Source organism: Crinia signifera, chromosome 5 (assembly GCF_055691185.1).
Source record: "Crinia signifera chromosome 5, ASM5569118v1, whole genome shotgun sequence".
Classification (NCBI taxonomy): Eukaryota; Metazoa; Chordata; class Amphibia; order Anura; family Myobatrachidae; genus Crinia; species Crinia signifera.
In genome coordinates, this window is record NC_139221.1 from 160,874,047 (window position 1) to 160,891,784 (window position 17,738).

Here is a 17,738-nt window from a genome sequence, read left to right on the forward strand (position 1 = left end):
ACCCTGCTGGCTGGTTTGGCCTGGGGCTGGTTCTTAAAATATGGGGGACCCCTAGTCATTTTGTCCCCCATATTTTGGGAACTAGCCCCGGACGTGGAGCCAGGGGCTGGTTTTAAAAAAATCGGTGAACTCCTATTTGTCGGGTTTCCTGATTTTTTATTAACAGCCCCTGCTTTTTCAGCCTGGTGCTGGTTATGGCTGTGGGGGGGACCCCACGCTGTTTTTTTCTATTTATTTATTTATTTTTCTAATTTTTAACACTGAAGCCTGCACAGATCTGACTGATCCGTGCAGGCTTCTGCCAAATACGACTGGAAAATAAAGTGTGCTTTCCTGCCGTATTTTCCTGGCCATTCGCGGGCGTTTCACGCCAATTAGCGGTCATATTTTCAATACGGCCGCTTAGTAAATCAGGAACCACCGTTCTTTTGAATGGTGATTTCTGTCGTATTCTATTGATGGTGTATTCATTCGTATATTTGTAAATACAAATACGAATGTCCCATCAATATGAATATGAAAATTCATATTTTTGGCATAGTAAATGCCAAAAATACGTATACGCCAAAAAAAACGTATTTTCGTATGAAAATACGATTTTTTTCACAAATTTTTGTTAGTAAATTTCCCCCTTAATGTAGAGGACACCATAATCACATTTAGATGATTCAACATACTAGAAATAACTTGACTATCTTGAGCATGAATACAGTATTCTTGATTGCATCATACTTAATTACAATTGTGAAAATATTGCAAAACAAAATTCATACATTCACAGTTATAGACATAGTTTTCCTTAAAAACAGAATGTTCTGTAGTCATTTCAACTTTCCAATAAAGTTATTTCTTGTTTTCTTACTTTATGTCCAAAATATTTTCCATTCTCCCAAGTGTATTACAATAGAATTGGGCTCTTTACACCTGTTATATTAAAGCTAGAACACAATTTGCTTTCACTGTTGCTTTTGGAAAAAGAGTGTGGACAAAATAAACAAAGAAAAATAAAAAAATTGAATAATAAAAAAATATAGCTGGAAAAGTGTCAAAAAAATTATCTAAAACACACAGGATGGATTTGTCCTTTCAGGAACGGACAGCATGATTTTATAAACAGGGTTCTGATAAACACTTTGATTTTTTATTCTTTGTTACATTAAAGAAGCTGACAAAGAAGACTTGTTTTTAAAGAAGAATATGCATAGCAAATGGAGCAGTGGATATTTTTCTATTCATAAATAAAAGAAAATAGAAAACAGTGGCAAAAATTTTACAAAAGTATATGATAAAAGCAAAGCTTTGTCATAATAATTACAGAATGAAAAACAATAGAAATAATAAATAAGTGTGAATATAGAATGTAATCTACAGTACAGTATACAAATAACATTGTAAATAGCAAAGTAGCAAATATTTGGATTGGTAACTGATTGATAGGTCAACGTTCAATAGAGCAATAGTCAATAGGTCAATCCCATATGGCCAAGATGCATAAGGTTGACAGGTCCAAAAGGTCAAAATGGTCAAAATTTAAAATGTTGACAGTGCTTAAAGTTGATAGTTACAAAAGGTTGACAGATTGAAATGGTCAACAAGGCAATGGTTGACACACATACAGTATAGTTGACACATTTTCCCCCCACATTTTCATACTTTACCATCTATGAGGAATACGATTGGTAATAGTGACCTGTGCCAAGCGCAGCACTAATGGGGAAAGACACATTGCCCAAAGTGCGGCTAGTGAAGCAAGCATGCAATTATACACATTTCCACTAATTTACCTTTAATATGGTTTAACATATAAACGAAAAAAGCGGAAAAACATTTTCACTGTGCCAACATTTTAAACAGTTGACCTTTTATATGTTGACCAATTGACCCTGTTAAACTTTTGCCCCTATCAGCCATATGGGGTCAACATATTGACTGTTGACCTAATTCTGGCTGAGATAATGATCCATATTTTTTTTCACACCTGAGCTCTGTATGGTTTTTACTCCTAAGGGCCATGGGGAGAGGCTGTTCATACAACTATACCCACATTCTAATTGTTGGTGCTGGCTGCTATAATATTAACTCTTCCCAAACTTGATTTCATCTATAGACAGTGACATAGAAGGATGAGCATAGCATCTGGAGGGGCCAAATTCCCCTCAAGACACCTTACTAGCCTACTGTGTAAACTAACTCGGTATTGGGACTCCCTCTACCTGCTCCTGGATTGTGGACTTCCTGATGGCATGGAAACAGGTGGTGAAAGCCGGAGCCGTCACATCCACCATTCGTATGATCAGCACTGGTGCTCCCCCCTGCTCTTCTCCCTCTACACTAATGACTGCATCTCGAGTGACCAGTCAGTAAAAATCATAAAATTTGCTGATGACACCACTATCATCGGCCTAATCAAGGAGGCAGAAGAGTCTACATACAGAGGGGAAGTGGACAGACTTTCACAGTGGTGAGGCAGAAACATCCTGGACCTAAACCCCATCAAAACAGTTGAGATGATAGTAGACTTCAGGAGAAAACCATATGTCTAGGGTCCCACTGGTAATTTCCAACAGAGTGGTGTCATGGGTAGAGACCTTCAAATTCCTTGGGACAAAAATCTTTTGCAACCTCAGATGGGAGCCCAACATAACTTGCATTGTCAAAAAGGCCCAACAACGGCTGTTCTTTCTGAGGCAACTGAATCGTGGAGTCCGTTCTATGTTCCTCTATTACAATCTGGTATGGAGGGGCCAATGAATCTGACAAGCGAAGACTGCAAAAAGTGGTGAGGACAGCAAAGAAGATTATTGGGACAGACCTCCCCCTGTAAGGGAACAATAATTAAGTAGGGTCAAGAAGCGAGCTGGGAAGTTCGTGGCGGACAAACTCCACCCTTGCCATAACTTGTTTGATATTATCCCATCAGGTAGACGCTTCAGGTCCATTCCTGCCAAGTCGCCAAGAACCACAAAAAGCTTCTTCCTGATAGCTATTCAGCTATTGAACAATGTACTCTAAGATACTGCTAATCTAAACACCTAACTGCTCTATCTAACCTTGTAAATCCTAACATGTGAATTGTCATTTGTATGCACAACTGATGCAATGTATGTATGTCCTGTTATCCCGCTTGTACCATGCTTGAAGCTGCATTGTATCCACAAAAAATTCCTAGTATACGAGAGTATACATGGCCAATAAAGCGATTCTGATTCTGATTCAGAAGTTATTCTAAAAATGTCACATTTTTATCTCCAGGCAGGATCTGCTATTATTGATGTGTTTGTTTGTTTTTTCCTACTTGTTGCGGTTTTTATTTATCTGTTTATCAAGTTTTAAATTATTTTAAAAATTATTTATGAATATCAGCACTCTCTTATCCAATTACATTGGATCACACCTATACTTTCAGGATTTTTGTCGGGCAACACCCACCTTATGGAATGCACACTAACCTCTTCAGGCTAGCTTATCATATTCAGGACCCCCACACAACCTCCAGTAGCATTCATATCTAATTGCTTCCCATCAGGACCATCTTGTAATCTGATGGGACGGCCATGCTATGGAATTCTATCCTTATGTATCCCTCCTATTATCACTATAGATTGTAAGCTTGCGAATGGGGCCCTCCTACCTCCATGTCGGTTTGTATCTACCCAGTTTGTTTAATCACTGTTGTTTCCATTTTTAAAGTGCAACGGAATATGCTGCGCTATAAAAGAAACTGTAAATAAATAAATAAATAAATAATACTTGTGCTTAATGGATTGCAATGGGGCATTATTATATAGACAAATTTCAGTGAGAGTTTGTTCACACTTATGCAGGCGATGCAGACTTGAATGTACATGAAAACATATCGGTACTTGTGTATTATCACGGCGCCCGATTTAATGTAAATTGCATACGATATCGCATATGATTTAGCGGCCGATTTGCGACCGATTTGCGGCCGATTCGATCTGCAATGCGATTTAGCGGCCGATTTGCGTCTGATTTTCACATCCTTCTGACCTGTTCATACCCCCACTATCCACGTCAGCGTGGAGTTGATTTTATAAAGCCAAAAGCGTGGCGAGCGTACATGGAAAACGATCCCGAAGTGTGGCGAGAGCAGCGAGCCCCGCGAGGGGATGTGGAATACACGTCAAGTAATCCGTGTCCTCTCTCGGGGCTTGCTGCGCTCGCCACTCTTTGGGATCATTTTACGCGGCTTACAAGGGGCGGCGGTACGCGTCCTCCGACCTTTTCATACCCCCACTATCCACGTCGGCATGGAGTTGATTTCAGATACTGTGGCGAGCGCAGGCCTATACTTAGGAAATGCGGGCATGTACTGAGGATCGAGGAAAATAAATTTGTTACTAAATAAGAGGAGGATTCTTCACCATTAAAGCAGTAAAATTCTGGAACTCATTGCCGGAGGGGGTGATTACAGCAACTACTGTTAATGAATTTAAATAAAAACTGGATACATTTTTGGCCACTAAGGGAATCCTATAGATATGACTCAAGTCAGTAGTTACAGGTCAGATAGGTTAAACTCGATGGACGTCTTTTTTTCAGCCTTAATTACTATGTTACTATGATTATGATGATGATGACAACCACATGTAGCAAACCAAGCACATGCACATCGGAGAATGTATACATCCTCTGACAGTGAAACCATTGCATACCACTTGTAATATTGGGGCAGATATTTTAATCCTGAAGAAATAAAGTGGATAGTTAACATAGCAGCCAATTGACTGTGTTTTAAAACAAAGATCACCCGGCAAGCTGTCACCCACACCCGTCTCCGACTCTTTTTGCGGCTGCATCGCAACTTCCGACCACATCCGGTTTCCTTGGCTAAGACGGAGCATTGGCGCAGCGGCTGCCACGTGCAAGCGTGGTTCAGCCGGTCTCTGCGTTTAGAAGCCCTTCAACAAAACAACTACTAGGAGCCAATTTGGACCAAAGTCTGCTCTCCACCCAGAGAAGTTACCAACCACGGAACCAGGGTACCACTTTATATAAATTTTATATAAATATACAACCATTCCCTTTTATTCATCTTATTTATTCTTACCATAACAAGTTCACCTCAGGATAAACCCTTAGAGCTCCTTTTAAATCTTCATATGTTTTAAAATTGACAGTTGGGTGTTGATTGGCTGGTGCATTCCACTTTATATTCACTTTGGCCCTTATTCTAGTTGGATTGATACCCTGCATGTTCACACAGGGGAGCGATGTTTAGCAACTATGCATGCACATAAACATTTATGCTAATTTGCAGCTGCATTGTGAGAGTGGCAATGGTTAAAATTGATTGTTCAGCGGCCACTCGCACATAGCAGTGCGGGTGGAAGGCATGGGGTGGTGGGCCATGGTCACTAGGTGTTCCCATGGAAACTCACTGTTAACAAGAGTGGGGGAGCAGGCAGCTGATGTCAGCAGATGTCAGCTGCCCACCCCGTTTCCCATACAGGGACCTGCAAATCTAAGACACCAGAGAGGTGACTTAGATCTGCAAGCGCTTGCAAAATCATTCAATGATTGGAAACCATTGAATGATATTGCTCCTGCATGCAACAATGTTTATGCTAAATCGGAGTGCAAGGGGGGTGGGTGTTCATGGCATGGCGAGCATCATTTAGATTTCTCAGCATTGCGGGTCAACCAAAACTACCCCCTTTATCTCTTCACAGGCTTAGTAGATCTGCCCCACTGTTATATATTCATGATAGTGATGCTGCTGATGCACAGTTCTAAAAATGTTTAGTGTCCAACAGCAGTATTGAATGTCATCAAATTAGCTCTTGATATTGGAGAGTAGAAAATGTCAATACATATAATGGGTGACATTTAATAGGATGGGATTTTTTTTGCACTTTCAAAATAGCCCCCATTATTGCACTTTTTTAAAATCGCATTTTTGCAGCCGATTCACATATTTAATGAGGTGTGCGTTCCGGAAAGAAAAGTATGATTAAGTGCGATAATGTGCGAATTTTAGGCATGAAAATATGCAAATTTTTGTCATGAGAATTTAAGGTAATGTGCGATTTTGTGTTAGTAAAAAAAAAAAACAGCGTGGGGTCCCCCATCCTGAGCATAACCCGCCACGGGCTCATTGAGCCAAACCTGGTTCCAAAAATATGGGGGACAAAAAGCATAGGGGTCCCCCGTATTTCTGAAACCAGCCCCGGACTCTTGGACCGGTTCTGGTTCCAAAAATACGGGGGACAAAAAATCTGTGAGTCCCCCGTATTTTGAAACAACCACAAGGCTCCAACAACCTGCGGTGTCATGCCACAGCCGGGGGACACTTTTTACATAAGGTGCCCTGGACGAAACATGAGCATGGTGGCTGGTCAGCCTTGGACGAGGTACCTGGAGGAGTGGGGACCCCCCCAATAAAGGGGCTTGACATTTTTAACTGATGGTAAAATGTATCAGTAAAAGGGCAAATTTTCAGGGCATACTGTGTGCTCCAGTGGCGCAATCGGTCAGCGTGCGGTACTTATAAGACAGTATCTGTTGAGCAATGCCGAGGTTGTGAGTTCAAGCCTCACCTGAAGCAGGGATATTTAGCTTTTTTTTCCTTTTAATGATATCATCAGTCATTGATCATCTGCTGTCAGAACATTTTTTATATGTAAGGATGTAAATGTTCCGACAGCAGATGATCAATGACTGATGATATCATTAAAAGAAAAAAAAGCCGAACAATCCTGCTTCAGGTGAGGCTTGAACTCACAACAACGGCATTGCTCAACAGATACTGTCTTATAAGCACCGCGCGCTGACCGATTGCGCCACTGGAGCACACAGTATGCCCTGAAAATTTGGCCTTTCACTGATATATTTTAGCATCAGTTACAAATGTCAATACACTTATTGTCTCTGTCTCCCCATCTTGATTTAATTTCTTTTTTAATTTCCACTATTTTACTGCATTCAATACTTCAATAAGGTACTTGATAGAAGTTAAATGCTCAGCAAAAAGAAATGATTTGTATCGCGCATTGGTGTTATTGGCTAGATTTATGTATTCGTAGGTGTAATTTGCTAAGAAAATTCATATCTAGGTTTTACTGTATCATTTTCTCAAAATTGGAAAATAGTTAATTTAATTTTTTCTAAAATGATGTTAAGATAGTAGATATAAAATGTGGTATAAGGAAAACTGACACTAATGTGTCTTATAATGCACTATTTTATTATGTAAAGCCTTATATCATTATTCTAGTCTGATTAAAAGAATATGTTGTTTGTTGCAACTCTACCATCTACAATGACAGTAAGATGAGTGGCAGAAGAAATATGATACAATCAAAAATACCATTCTTCCAACATGCAATAAAGGACTTCAAGATTCCCATCAGCAATTGCCTTAGATAATGTCATATTTCAGCCACTCTGGTACTTATTTGCAAGACAAACTCTACAGAAATGTTGAGGTAAATGGAGATTTCTTGTAAGAACAAAATCACAAGCATTGAAAAAAGAATCATTTTTTGTGAAGACTAATGAGCAACAAAGGAATATGCATCCAAGATGGGTCTTTAAACCTTGGTCCTCAATTATAGAAAAACGTTTTAAGGACACTAATCCACAATGTTATCATGAACCACCCCTAATGCTGAGATGGTTGATATAAATACAAACACCTCAGATGGGACTTGAACCCACAATCCCTGGCTTAGGAGGCCAGTGCCTTATCCATTAGGCCACTGGGGCTTACTGTCTGCTTTGCGTTTCATGTTCTTGGTTTACTTTTTCATAATATCCTTACATATATAAAAAATGTTCCGACAGCAGATGATCAATGACTGATGATATCATTAAAAGAAAAAAAAGCTAAATATTCCTGCTCCAGGTGAGGATTGAACTCACAACCTCGGCATTGCTCAACAGATACTGTCTTATAAGTACCGCGCGCTGACCGATTGCGCCACTGGAGCACACAGTATGCCCTAAAAATTTGGCCTTTCACTGATAAATTTTACCATTAGTTAAAAATGTCAATACACTTATTGTCTCTGTCTCCCCATCTTGATTTAATTTATTTTTGAATTCCACTATTTTACTGCATTCAATACTTCAATAAGGTACTTGATAGAAGTTAAATGCTCAGCAAAAAGAAATTATTTGTATCGCGCATTGGTGTTATTGGCTAGATTTATGTATTCGTAGGAGTAATTTGCTAAGAAAATTCATATATAGGTTTTACTGTATCATTTTATGATATCATTAAAAGAAAAAAAGCTAAATATTCCTGCTCCATTTTCTCAAAATTGGAAAATAATTCATTAATTTTTTCTAAAATGATGTTAAGATAGTAGATATAAAATGTATCAATTATAGAAAAACGTTTCAAGGACACTAATTCACAATGTTATCATGATAAATGTCAATATTCCTGCTCCAGGTGAGGCTTGAACTCACAACCTCGGCATTGCTCAACAGATACTGTCTTATAAGTACCGGGCGCTGACCGATTGCGCCACTGGAGCACACAGTATGCCCTGAAAATTTGGCCTTTCACTGATAAATTTTACCATTAGTTAAAAATGTCAATACACTTATTGTCTCTGTCTCCACAACTTGATTTAATTTCTTTTTGAATTCCACTATTTTACTGCATTCAATACTACAATAAGGTACTTGATAGAAGTTAAATGCTCAGCATAAAGAAATGATTTGTATCGCGCATTGGTGTTATTGGCTAGATTTATGTATTTGTAGGTGTAATTTGCTAAGAAAATTCATATCTAGGTTTTACTGTATCATATTCTCAAAATTGGAAAATAATTCATTTACTTTTTTCTAAAATGTTATTAAGATAGTAGATATAAAATGTGGCATAAGGAAAACTGACACTAATGTGTCTTATAATGCACTATTTTAATATGTAAAGTCTTATATCATTATTGTAGTCTGATTAAAAGAATATGTTGTTTGTTGCAACTCTACCATCTCCAATGACAGTAAGATGAGTGGCAGAAGAAATATGATAAAATCAAAAATACCATTCTTCCAACATGCAAGAAAGGACTTCAAGATTCCCATCAGCAATTGCCTTAGATAATGTCATATTTCAGCCACTCTGGTACTTATTTGCAAGACAAACTCTACAGAAATGTTGAGGTAAATGGAGATTTCTTGTAAGAACAAAATCATAAGCATTGAAAAAAGAATCATTTTTTTGTGAAGACTAATGAGCAACAAAGGAATATGCATCCAAGATGGGTCTTTAAACCTTGGTCCTCAATTATAGAAAAACGTTTTAAGGACACTAATCCACAATGTTATCATGATAAATGTCATTTTGTAGCTACTGTGGCAACAATTAACAAGCACAACTCAACAGGACTGTTGTGCAAATCCAGCATCCAGGTGAAGCAAGGCTAAAAGAACCACCCCTAATGCTGAGATGGTTGATATAAATACAAACACCCCAGATGGGACTTGAACCCACAATCCCTGGCTTAGGAGGCCAGTGTCTTATCCACTAGGCCACTGGGGCTTAGTTTCTGCTTTACATTTCATGTTCTTGCTTTACTTTTTCATAATATCCTTACATATAAAAAATGTTGCGAGAGCAGATGATCAATGACTGATGATATCATTAAAAGAAAAAAAAGCTAAATATTCCAGCTCCAAGTGAGGATTGAACTCACAACCTCGGCATTGCTCAACAGATACTGTCTTATAAGTACCGCGCGCTGACCGACTGCGCCACTGGAGCACACAGTATGCCCTGAAAATTTGGCCTTTCACTGATAAATTTTACCATTAGTTAAAAATGTCAATACACTTATTGTCTCTGTCTCCACAACTTGATTTAATTTCTTTTTGAATTCCACTATTTTACTGCATTCAATACTTCAATAAGGTACTTGATAGAAGTTAAATGCTCAGCATAAAGAAATGATTTGTATCGCGCATTGGTGTTATTGGCTAGATTTATGTATTTGTAGGTGTAATTTGCTAAGAAAATTCATATCTAGGTTTTACTGTATCATTTTCTCAAAATTGGAAAATAATTCATTTAATTTTTTCTAAAATGATGTTAAGATAGTAGATATAAAATGTGGCATAAGGAAAACTGACACTAATGTGTCTTATAATGCACTTTTTTAATATGTAAAGTCTTATATCATTTTTGTAGTCTGATTAAAAGAATATGTTGTTTGTTGCAACTCTACCATCTACAATGACAGTAAGATGAGTGGCAGAAGAAATATGATAAAATCAAAAATACCATTCTTCCAACATGCAAGAAAGGACTTCAAGATTCCCATCAGCAATTGCCTTAGATAATGTCATATTTCAGCCACTCTGGTACTTATTTGCAAGACAAACTCTACAGAAATGTTGAGGTAAATGGAGATTTCTTGTAAGAACAAAATCACAAGCATTGAAAAAAGAATCATTTTTTGGTGAAGACTAATGAGCAACAAAGGAATATGCATCCAAGATGGGTCTTTAAACCTTGGTCCTCAATTATAGAAAAACGTTTTAAGGACACTAATCCACAATGTTATCATGATAAATGTCATTTTGTAGCTACTGTGGCAACAATTAACAAGCACAACTCAACAGGACTGTTGTGCAAATCCAGCATCCAGGTGAAACAAGGCTAAAAGAACCACCCCTAATGCTGAGATGGTTGATATAAATACAAACACCCCAGATGGGACTTGAACCCACAATCCCTGGCTTAGGAGGCCAGTGCCTTATCCATTAGGCCACTGGGGCTTACTGTCTGCTTTGCATTTCATGTTCTTGCTTTACTTTTTCATAATATCCTTACATATAAAAAATGTTCCGAGAGCAGATGATCAATGACTGATGATATCATTAAAAGAAAAAAAAGCTAAATATTCCTGCTCCAAGTGAGGATTGAACTCACAACCTCGGCATTGCTCAACAGATACTGTCTTATAAATACCGCACGCTGACCGATTGTGCCACTGGAGCACACAGTATGCCCTGAAAATTTGGCCTTTCACTGATATATTTTAACCATCAGTTAAAAATGTCAATACACTTATTGTCTCTGTCTCCACAACTTGATTTAATTTCTTTTTGAATTCCACTATTTTACTGCATTCAATACTTCAATAAGGTACTTGATAGAAGTTAAATGCTCAGCATAAAGAAATGATTTGTATCGCGCATTGGTGTTATTGGCTAGATTTATGTATTTGTAGGTGTAATTTGCTAAGAAAATTCATATCTAGGTTTTACTGTATCATTTTATGATATCATTAAAAGAAAAAAAGCTAAATATTCCTGCTCCATTTTCTCAGAATTGGAAAATAATTCATTTAATTTTTTCTAAAATGATGTTAAGATAGTAGATATAAAATGTATCAATTATAGAAAAACGTTTTAAGGACACTAATTCACAATGTTATCATGATAAATGTCAATATTCCTGCTCCAGGTGAGGCTTGAACTCACAACCTCGGCATTGCTCAACAGATACTGTCTTATAAGTACCGCGCGCTGACCGATTGCGCCACTGGAGCACGCTGTATGCCCTGAAAATTTGGCCTTTCACTGATAAATTTTACCATTAGTTAAAAATGTCAATACACTTATTGTCTCTGTCTCCACAACTTGATTTAATTTCTTTTTGAATTCCACTATTTTACTGCATTCAATACTTCAATAAGGTACTTGATAGAAGTTAAATGCTCAGCATAAAGAAATGATTTGTATCGCGAATTGGTGTTATTGGCTAGATTTATGTATTTGTAGGTGTAATTTGCTATGAAAATTCATATCTAGGTTTTACTGTATCATTTTCTCAAAATTGGAAAATAATTCATTTAATTTTTTCTAAAATGATGTTAAGATAGTAGATATAAAATGTGGCATAAGGAAAACTGACACTAATGTGTCTTATAATGCACTATTTTAATATGTAAAGTCTTATATCATTATTGCAGTCTGATTAAAAGAATATGTTGTTTGTTGCAACTCTACCATCTACAATGACAGTAAGATGAGTGGCAGAAGAAATATGATAAAATCAAAAATACCATTCTTCCAACATGCAAGAAAGGACGTCAAGATTCCCATCAGCAATTGCCTTAGATAATGTCATATTTCAGCCACTCTGGTACTTATTTGCAAGACAAACTCTACAGAAATGTTGAGGTAAATGGAGATTTCTTGTAAGAACAAAATCACAAGCATTGAAAAAAGAATCATTTTTTGTGAAGACTAATGAGCAACAAAGGAATATGCATCCAAGATGGGTCTTTAAACCTTGGTCCTCAATTATAGAAAAACGTTTTAAGGACACTAATCCACAATGTTATCATGATAAATGTCATTTTGTAGCTACTGTGGCAACAATTAACAAGCACAACTCAACAGGACTGTTGTGCAAATCCAGCATCCAGGTGAAGCAAGGCTAAAAGAACCACCCCTAATGCTGAGATGGTTGATATAAATACAAACACCCCAGATGGGACTTGAACCCACAATCCCTGGCTTAGGAGGCCAGTGCCTTATCCATTAGGCCACTGGGGCTTACTGTCTGCTTTGCATTTCATGTTCTTGCTTTACTTTTTCATAATATCCTTACATATAAAAAATGTTCCGAGAGCAGATGATCAATGACTGATGATATCATTTAAAGAAAAAAAAGCTAAATATTCCTGCTCCAGGTGAGGATTGAACTCACAACCTCGGCATTGCTCAACAGATACTGTCTTATAAGTACCGCGCGCTGACCGATTGCGCCACTGGAGCACACAGTATGCCCTAAAAATTTGGCCTTTCACTGATAAATTTTACCATTAGTTAAAAATGTCAATACACTTATTGTCTCTGTCTCCCCATCTTGATTTAATTTATTTTTGAATTCCACTATTTTACTGCATTCAATACTTCAATAAGGTACTTGATAGAAGTTAAATGCTCAGCAAAAAGAAATTATTTGTATCGCGCATTGGTGTTATTGGCTAGATTTATGTATTCGTAGGAGTAATTTGCTAAGAAAATTCATATATAGGTTTTACTGTATCATTTTATGATATCATTAAAAGAAAAAAAGCTAAATATTCCTGCTCCATTTTCTCAAAATTGGAAAATAATTCATTAATTTTTTCTAAAATGATGTTAAGATAGTAGATATAAAATGTATCAATTATAGAAAAACGTTTTAAGGACACTAATTCACAATGTTATCATGATAAATGTCAATATTCCTGCTCCAGGTGAGGCTTGAACTCACAACCTCGGCATTGCTCAACAGATACTGTCTTATAAGTACCGGGCGCTGACCGATTGCGCCACTGGAGCACACAGTATGCCCTGAAAATTTGGCCTTTCACTGATAAATTTTACCATTAGTTAAAAATGTCAATACACTTATTGTCTCTGTCTCCACAACTTGATTTAATTTCTTTTTGAATTCCACTATTTTACTGCATTCAATACTACAATAAGGTACTTGATAGAAGTTAAATGCTCAGCATAAAGAAATGATTTGTATCGCGCATTGGTGTTATTGGATAGATTTATGTATTTGTAGGTGTAATTTGCTAAGAAAATTCATATCTAGGTTTTACTGTATCATATTCTCAAAATTGGAAAATAATTCATTTACTTTTTTCTAAAATGTTATTAAGATAGTAGATATAAAATGTGGCATAAGGAAAACTGACACTAATGTGTCTTATAATGCACTATTTTAATATGTAAAGTCTTATATCATTATTGTAGTCTGATTAAAAGAATATGTTGTTTGTTGCAACTCTACCATCTCCAATGACAGTAAGATGAGTGGCAGAAGAAATATGATAAAATCAAAAATACCATTCTTCCAACATGCAAGAAAGGACTTCAAGATTCCCATCAGCAATTGCCTTAGATAATGTCATATTTCAGCCACTCTGGTACTTATTTGCAAGACAAACTCTACAGAAATGTTGAGGTAAATGGAGATTTCTTGTAAGAACAAAATCATAAGCATTGAAAAAGGAATCATTTTTTTGTGAAGACTAATGAGCAACAAAGGAATATGCATCCAAGATGGGTCTTTAAACCTTGGTCCTCAATTATAGAAAAACGTTTTAAGGACACTAATCCACAATGTTATCATGATAAATGTCATTTTGTAGCTACTGTGGCAACAATTAACAAGCACAACTCAACAGGACTGTTGTGCAAATCCAGCATCCAGGTGAAGCAAGGCTAAAAGAACCACCCCTAATGCTGAGATGGTTGATATAAATACAAACACCCCAGATGGGACTTGAACCCACAATCCCTGGCTTAGGAGGCCAGTGTCTTATCCACTAGGCCACTGGGGCTTAGTTTCTGCTTTACATTTCATGTTCTTGCTTTACTTTTTCATAATATCCTTACATATAAAAAATGTTGCGAGAGCAGATGATCAATGACTGATGATATCATTAAAAGAAAAAAAAGCTAAATATTCCAGCTCCAAGTGAGGATTGAACTCACAACCTCGGCATTGCTCAACAGATACTGTCTTATAAGTACCGCGCGCTGACCGACTGCGCCACTGGAGCACACAGTATGCCCTGAAAATTTGGCCTTTCACTGATAAATTTTACCATTAGTTAAAAATGTCAATACACTTATTGTCTCTGTCTCCACAACTTGATTTAATTTCTTTTTGAATTCCACTATTTTACTGCATTCAATACTTCAATAAGGTACTTGATAGAAGTTAAATGCTCAGCATAAAGAAATGATTTGTATCGCGCATTGGTGTTATTGGCTAGATTTATGTATTTGTAGGTGTAATTTGCTAAGAAAATTCATATCTAGGTTTTACTGTATCATTTTCTCAAAATTGGAAAATAATTCATTTAATTTTTTCTAAAATGATGTTAAGATAGTAGATATAAAATGTGGCATAAGGAAAACTGACACTAATGTGTCTTATAATGCACTTTTTTAATATGTAAAGTCTTATATCATTTTTGTAGTCTGATTAAAAGAATATGTTGTTTGTTGCAACTCTACCATCTACAATGACAGTAAGATGAGTGGCAGAAGAAATATGATAAAATCAAAAATACCATTCTTCCAACATGCAAGAAAGGACTTCAAGATTCCCATCAGCAATTGCCTTAGATAATGTCATATTTCAGCCACTCTGGTACTTATTTGCAAGACAAACTCTACAGAAATGTTGAGGTAAATGGAGATTTCTTGTAAGAACAAAATCACAAGCATTGAAAAAAGAATCATTTTTTGGTGAAGACTAATGAGCAACAAAGGAATATGCATCCAAGATGGGTCTTTAAACCTTGGTCCTCAATTATAGAAAAACGTTTTAAGGACACTAATCCACAATGTTATCATGATAAATGTCATTTTGTAGCTACTGTGGCAACAATTAACAAGCACAACTCAACAGGACTGTTGTGCAAATCCAGCATCCAGGTGAAACAAGGCTAAAAGAACCACCCCTAATGCTGAGATGGTTGATATAAATACAAACACCCCAGATGGGACTTGAACCCACAATCCCTGGCTTAGGAGGCCAGTGCCTTATCCATTAGGCCACTGGGGCTTACTGTCTGCTTTGCATTTCATGTTCTTGCTTTACTTTTTCATAATATCCTTACATATAAAAAATGTTCCGAGAGCAGATGATCAATGACTGATGATATCATTAAAAGAAAAAAAAGCTAAATATTCCTGCTCCAAGTGAGGATTGAACTCACAACCTCGGCATTGCTCAACAGATACTGTCTTATAAATACCGCACGCTGACCGATTGTGCCACTGGAGCACACAGTATGCCCTGAAAATTTGGCCTTTCACTGATATATTTTAACCATCAGTTAAAAATGTCAATACACTTATTGTCTCTGTCTCCCCATCTTGATTTAATTTCTTTTTGAATTCCACTATTTTACTGCATTCAATACTTCAATAAGGTACTTGATAGAAGTTAAATGCTCAGCATAAAGAAATGATTTGTATCGCGCATTGGTGTTATTGGCTAGATTTATGTATTCGTAGGTGTAATTTGCTAAGAAAATTCATATCTAGGTTTTACTGTATCATTTTCTCAAAATTGGAAAATAATTCATTTAATTTTTTCTAAAATGATGTTAAGATAGTAGATATAAAATGTGGCATAAGGAAAACTGACACTAATGTGTCTTATAATGCACTATTTTAATATGTAAAGTCTTATATCATTATTGTAGTCTGATTAAAAGAATATGTTGTTTGTTGCAACTCTACCATCTACAATGACAGTAAGATGAGTGGCAGAAGAAATATGATAAAATCAAAAATACCATTCTTCCAACATGCAAGAAAGGACTTCAAGATTCCCATCAGCAATTGCCTTAGATAATGTCATATTTCAGCCACTCTGGTACTTATTTGCAAGACAAACTCTACAGAAATGTTGAGGTAAATGGAGATTTCTTGTAAGAACAAAATCACAAGCATTGAAAAAAGAATCATTTTTTGTGAAGACTAATGAGCAACAAAGGAATATGCATCCAAGTTGGGTCTTTAAACCTTGGTCCTCAATTATATAAAAACGTTTAAAGGACACTAATCCACAATGTTATCATGATAAATGTCATTTTGTAGCTACTGTAGCAACAATTAACAAGCACAACTCAACAGGACTGTTGTGCAAATCCAGCATCCAGGTGAAGCAAGGCTAAAAGAACCACCCCTAATGCTGAGATGGTTGATATAAATACAAACACCCCAGATGGGACTTGAACCCACAATCCCTGGCTTAGGAGGCCAGTGCCTTATCCATTAGGCCACTGGGGCTTACTGTCTGCTTTGCATTTCATGTTCTTGCTTTACTTTTTCATAATATCCTTACATATAAAAAATGTTCCGAGAGCAGATGATCAATGACTGATGATATCATTAAAAGAAAAAAAAGCTAAATATTCCTGCTCCAGGTGAGGCTTGAACTCACAACCTTGGCATTGCTCAACAGATACTGTCTTATAAGCACCGCGCGCTGACCGATTGCGCCACTGGAGCACACAGTATGCCCTAAAAATTTGGCCTTTCACTGATAAATTTTACCATTAGTTAAAAATGTCAATACACTTATTGTCTCTGTCTCCACAACTTGATTTAATTTCTTTTTGAATTCCACTATTTTACTGAATTCAATACTTCAATAAGGTACTTGATAGAAGTTAAATGCTCAGCATAAAGAAATGATTTGTATCGCGCATTGGTGTTATTGGCTAGATTTATGTATTTGTAGGTGTAATTTGCTAAGAAAATTCATATCTAGGTTTTACTGTATCATTTTATGATATCATTAAAAGAAAAAAAGCTAAATATTCCTGCTCCATTTTCTCAGAATTGGAAAATAATTCATTTAATTTTTTCTAAAATGATGTTAAGATAGTAGATATAAAATGTATCAATTATAGAAAAACGTTTTAAGGACAATAATTCACAATGTTATCATGATAAATGTCAATATTCCTGCTCCAGGTGAGGCTTGAACTCACAACCTCGGCATTGCTCAACAGATACTGTCTTATAAGTACCGCGCGCTGACCGATTGCGCCACTGGAGCACGCTGTATGCCCTGAAAATTTGGCCTTTCACTGATAAATTTTACCATTAGTTAAAAATGTCAATACACTTATTGTCTCTGTCTCCACAACTTGATTTAATTTCTTTTTGAATTCCACTATTTTACTGCATTCAATACTTCAATAAGGTACTTGATAAAAGTTAAA

At 36.5% G+C, this 17,738-nt stretch overlaps 20 non-coding genes across 20 annotated transcripts; 1 reads left to right on the top strand and 19 right to left on the bottom strand.

Moving 5' to 3' along the window:
• The first annotated feature begins 6,475 nt into the window (after positions 1–6,475).
• Positions 6,476–6,568, top strand: TRNAI-UAU (transfer RNA isoleucine (anticodon UAU)). The gene is given in 2 exon segments: positions 6,476–6,513; positions 6,533–6,568. It is a non-coding gene; the product is annotated as a tRNA-Ile (tRNA).
• Positions 6,569–6,720: 152 nt separating this feature from the next.
• On the bottom strand, positions 6,721–6,813 carry TRNAI-UAU (transfer RNA isoleucine (anticodon UAU)). Its single transcript is given in 2 exon segments — positions 6,721–6,756; positions 6,776–6,813. It is a non-coding gene; the product is annotated as a tRNA-Ile (tRNA).
• Positions 6,814–7,655: 842 nt separating this feature from the next.
• TRNAR-CCU (transfer RNA arginine (anticodon CCU)) lies at positions 7,656–7,728 on the bottom strand. Its single transcript has one exon. It is a non-coding gene; the product is annotated as a tRNA-Arg (tRNA).
• Positions 7,729–7,859: 131 nt separating this feature from the next.
• Positions 7,860–7,952, bottom strand: TRNAI-UAU (transfer RNA isoleucine (anticodon UAU)). Its single transcript is given in 2 exon segments — positions 7,860–7,895; positions 7,915–7,952. It is a non-coding gene; the product is annotated as a tRNA-Ile (tRNA).
• A 459-nt stretch (positions 7,953–8,411) lies between these two features.
• TRNAI-UAU (transfer RNA isoleucine (anticodon UAU)) lies at positions 8,412–8,504 on the bottom strand. The gene is given in 2 exon segments: positions 8,412–8,447; positions 8,467–8,504. It is a non-coding gene; the product is annotated as a tRNA-Ile (tRNA).
• A 940-nt stretch (positions 8,505–9,444) lies between these two features.
• Positions 9,445–9,517, bottom strand: TRNAR-CCU (transfer RNA arginine (anticodon CCU)). Its single transcript has one exon. It is a non-coding gene; the product is annotated as a tRNA-Arg (tRNA).
• Positions 9,518–9,646: 129 nt separating this feature from the next.
• Positions 9,647–9,739, bottom strand: TRNAI-UAU (transfer RNA isoleucine (anticodon UAU)). Its single transcript is given in 2 exon segments — positions 9,647–9,682; positions 9,702–9,739. It is a non-coding gene; the product is annotated as a tRNA-Ile (tRNA).
• A 940-nt stretch (positions 9,740–10,679) lies between these two features.
• TRNAR-CCU (transfer RNA arginine (anticodon CCU)) lies at positions 10,680–10,752 on the bottom strand. Its single transcript has one exon. It is a non-coding gene; the product is annotated as a tRNA-Arg (tRNA).
• A 129-nt stretch (positions 10,753–10,881) lies between these two features.
• On the bottom strand, positions 10,882–10,974 carry TRNAI-UAU (transfer RNA isoleucine (anticodon UAU)). The gene is given in 2 exon segments: positions 10,882–10,917; positions 10,937–10,974. It is a non-coding gene; the product is annotated as a tRNA-Ile (tRNA).
• Positions 10,975–11,435: 461 nt separating this feature from the next.
• TRNAI-UAU (transfer RNA isoleucine (anticodon UAU)) lies at positions 11,436–11,528 on the bottom strand. The gene is given in 2 exon segments: positions 11,436–11,471; positions 11,491–11,528. It is a non-coding gene; the product is annotated as a tRNA-Ile (tRNA).
• Positions 11,529–12,467: 939 nt separating this feature from the next.
• On the bottom strand, positions 12,468–12,540 carry TRNAR-CCU (transfer RNA arginine (anticodon CCU)). Its single transcript has one exon. It is a non-coding gene; the product is annotated as a tRNA-Arg (tRNA).
• Positions 12,541–12,669: 129 nt separating this feature from the next.
• TRNAI-UAU (transfer RNA isoleucine (anticodon UAU)) lies at positions 12,670–12,762 on the bottom strand. The gene is given in 2 exon segments: positions 12,670–12,705; positions 12,725–12,762. It is a non-coding gene; the product is annotated as a tRNA-Ile (tRNA).
• Positions 12,763–13,221: 459 nt separating this feature from the next.
• On the bottom strand, positions 13,222–13,314 carry TRNAI-UAU (transfer RNA isoleucine (anticodon UAU)). Its single transcript is given in 2 exon segments — positions 13,222–13,257; positions 13,277–13,314. It is a non-coding gene; the product is annotated as a tRNA-Ile (tRNA).
• Positions 13,315–14,254: 940 nt separating this feature from the next.
• Positions 14,255–14,327, bottom strand: TRNAR-CCU (transfer RNA arginine (anticodon CCU)). Its single transcript has one exon. It is a non-coding gene; the product is annotated as a tRNA-Arg (tRNA).
• Positions 14,328–14,456: 129 nt separating this feature from the next.
• Positions 14,457–14,549, bottom strand: TRNAI-UAU (transfer RNA isoleucine (anticodon UAU)). Its single transcript is given in 2 exon segments — positions 14,457–14,492; positions 14,512–14,549. It is a non-coding gene; the product is annotated as a tRNA-Ile (tRNA).
• Positions 14,550–15,489: 940 nt separating this feature from the next.
• Positions 15,490–15,562, bottom strand: TRNAR-CCU (transfer RNA arginine (anticodon CCU)). The gene has a single exon. It is a non-coding gene; the product is annotated as a tRNA-Arg (tRNA).
• Positions 15,563–15,691: 129 nt separating this feature from the next.
• TRNAI-UAU (transfer RNA isoleucine (anticodon UAU)) lies at positions 15,692–15,784 on the bottom strand. Its single transcript is given in 2 exon segments — positions 15,692–15,727; positions 15,747–15,784. It is a non-coding gene; the product is annotated as a tRNA-Ile (tRNA).
• A 940-nt stretch (positions 15,785–16,724) lies between these two features.
• TRNAR-CCU (transfer RNA arginine (anticodon CCU)) lies at positions 16,725–16,797 on the bottom strand. The gene has a single exon. It is a non-coding gene; the product is annotated as a tRNA-Arg (tRNA).
• Positions 16,798–16,926: 129 nt separating this feature from the next.
• TRNAI-UAU (transfer RNA isoleucine (anticodon UAU)) lies at positions 16,927–17,019 on the bottom strand. Its single transcript is given in 2 exon segments — positions 16,927–16,962; positions 16,982–17,019. It is a non-coding gene; the product is annotated as a tRNA-Ile (tRNA).
• Positions 17,020–17,479: 460 nt separating this feature from the next.
• Positions 17,480–17,572, bottom strand: TRNAI-UAU (transfer RNA isoleucine (anticodon UAU)). Its single transcript is given in 2 exon segments — positions 17,480–17,515; positions 17,535–17,572. It is a non-coding gene; the product is annotated as a tRNA-Ile (tRNA).
• Positions 17,573–17,738: the final 166 nt, after the last annotated feature.